The following is a 2983-nucleotide window of genomic DNA, read 5'->3' as shown; positions in this document are numbered from 1 at the left end:
GAAGTAATATCTTTTCTTGGACCAACTTATGTTGGTGAGAGAGACAATCTTTCAAGCCACACAGAGCTCTGACCTGAATAACAGCTCTGTGTAGCTCAAAAACTTGTCACTCTCACCAACAGAAATGTGTTCAATAAAAGATATTGCCTTGCTCACCATGACTCAGATTTGTTAGTTATTAGAACAAGTACAGCACTATCAATAGCAGTTCAAGCTTCCCAAAACTGCTGTAAAGAAAAGACCTTTGGGGTGAAAAGGGTTTTTTTAGCCTTCATGCTAGTTCCTTCCTTGTGCCCTCATTACATTATCAACAATGGTGTCACAGCTAACTAACCTGTACACCTGGTAATTAGAAACTGAACTAATACCAACTAATTTTAATCTAAGCCACTGAATATTTTGGTCTATAGTGATCTGTACTAAATTTGAACTGGTGAGTTTAAGGTAAAAGGGTCCCCACGTACTTACTGTTCCCAGAGTCATTCAGTCACCAGGAGAACCTTGTGATCTTCTTTTTCTAAGCTTTCTCAGTGAACAGTATACACTGAAAACCATACATACAATTGGTTACTTTGTCTACAATTAGAATACAAGAGGTGATTAGTGCCAACCAGAGAATGCTGCTGAGAAAAAATAAGCCACTTTTACTCTGATATAGTGCGTTAACCAACACTGCAAACGTGAAACAAACACACGCCTGCTACTAGTGTGCTTTTCTACAATCTTATCTTGGACAGAAATAATTTAAAGATAATTGGACATAATTATTAAAAGTTTCATCCTGCCCTCATGGAAATTACTGGTGTTATCATTTATTTCAGTGGGTGCAGGATTATGCCCTAAATTTCTGTTTTCCATAAATCTTCCTTGACTGAATTTTTCTCTGATACAACCTGCAATTTACTATCTCTTTGCACTATATCAATAAGCATGCTTGCCTGATGTCTGGATTAACTACAGCAACATTACAAATGTGTACTATTGTAACCTCTCTACCCATTTACATTTTTAAAAAGCACTACTTGAAATCCACTTATGTAAAGATGCATAATCTTAATTTAATATCTGCATTACCTGAGAGAGCATCATTTTCTTTTTGGGATGTTGACGGCTAGCGGGAATGTTAAATGAAAACCTGGGCAATGCCTTCCTGGAGATCATAGTCTGGGTCCTAAATTTCTACACTGGCAGAGGCTGAGAGTAGTCCAGGAGTAGCATGCTCATCTTCTAGGGAGAGGAATACCCTCTTTTACCTTTGTCTGCCTCAGAAACAATGTTAACTGTCTGCAGAGAAAGTCTTGTCCATTCTTTTTCATATGGAAGAATGGGATGACCAGAGGTGGGCTCAGATAAAACAGGGAAAAAAGGAGATTGCTTCAGGGCTCTAATAGCAGATTTTAATTTTAATTATTCCAGATTTCTCCCTGCTATCACCTGTCAAAATTTGTTTTATGTTCCTTTTCACGCAGAAATTTGCACAATGGGTTTGCTCTGAAACTGCACAGAAAACTCTTGAAGTTTTCCACCTTGACAAAACTCCTGTAGTGGCTGGCAGAGGCAAGAAATCCAAGCAGAGTTCTTCCATTTCTGCCAGAACTCATAATACACTATAATTAAAACTTTGTAAAACATTGCATGACCAACCTGAACTAACTTCAGACCTAACGAAGGAATGTGTATAGAAAGCCTGAATAGCTTCAGAGAGCAGTTCATTTAGTAATTTGCTAACAGAAACCTGATTTACAGGTAAGAGGGGAAACTGTTCAATCAATAGTCAGCCACAGTAAAATCCAAGTAGTAATAAATTCCACTGTGCCAGAATATTGAGCGATCACAGCAGGTGAGGGGGAGAGAGCTTTAGGATCACGCATATAAGCTGGGCTACATCTGCTGAGGATGACATCTAGGGTGTAGCCTATTGCAGTGGTTTTCAAACTGCGGGTCGCAACCCAGTACTGGGTCACAGTGGCTCTATTCAGCACTGCCGACCTGGCCGTTAAAAGTCCCTACCTGTTTTGACACCATGCTCCGCCCCGGAAGCAGCCAGCAGCAGGTCCAGCTCATAGGCAGGGGGACCATGTGGCTCTGCCCCTGCCCTGAGCACCAGCCCGGCCAATGGGAGCTGGAGGGGGAGGTGCCCGCGGGCGAGAGCCATGCAGAGCCGCTTGCGTGCCTCTGCCAAGGAGCCTGACCTGCTGCTGGCCGCTTCTGAGACTCAGTGTGGTCTGCAGTGCCAGGATAGGCAGGAAGCCTGCCTTAGTGCCGTCGCTGACCAGGAGCTGCCTGATGTAACTACATACCCCAATCCCCTGCCCCACCCTGAGGCCCCCCAAACCTGGAGCCCCTTCCTGCACCCCAACCCCTCCTCCCCAGCCCCATCCCAGAGCCTGAATCCCCATCCCAAAGCCCTGACCCCCTCCTCCACCCCTGCCCCAACCCCGAGCCCCTCCCAAATCCCTCATCCCCAGCTCCGTTGGATTGCGGGCATCAACAATTTTCTTCAACTCGGTTGCCAGAAAAAAGTTTGAAAACCACTGGTCTATTGGGTATGTGGGGTTTTTCTTTTTAGAGCAGAGAAATGCTGGTCCGAGTCAGGCTATTTGATTAGGAGGACATTTATCTATCTCTAAGAGTGATCAATAGCAGCTGCTTCAGAAGAAAGTACAAAACCCTTGTAATGGGCAGTTATGGAGCAACCTGCTCACATGAGGGAATTTTTTTCCCACCGGTAGGCAGTTAGTGGCTGGCAATGTCCTGACGCACAATGGTTTCTACAGTTTTGTACGTTTATCCTAGCTAATGTAACCTGATGGTTTTTATTAGTCATGTTTAATCCATTTTGAAAATTTTATTAAGCTATGAGACTATTTTGAGGCAGTGATTTCAACAGGTAAACATGTTTTGTATTTTAAAGTATCAGTTTTATACTTGCCTTTTTAATTTGATTTATTGTTCACATATTTTTGTACTGCAAAACAGGGTA

This window comes from Mauremys reevesii, linkage group 23 (genome assembly GCF_016161935.1).
Source record: "Mauremys reevesii isolate NIE-2019 linkage group 23, ASM1616193v1, whole genome shotgun sequence".
Taxonomy (NCBI): Eukaryota; Metazoa; Chordata; order Testudines; family Geoemydidae; genus Mauremys; species Mauremys reevesii.
The sequence above is the reverse complement of the archived record's forward strand: the minus strand, read 5'-3'. Positions refer to the sequence as shown.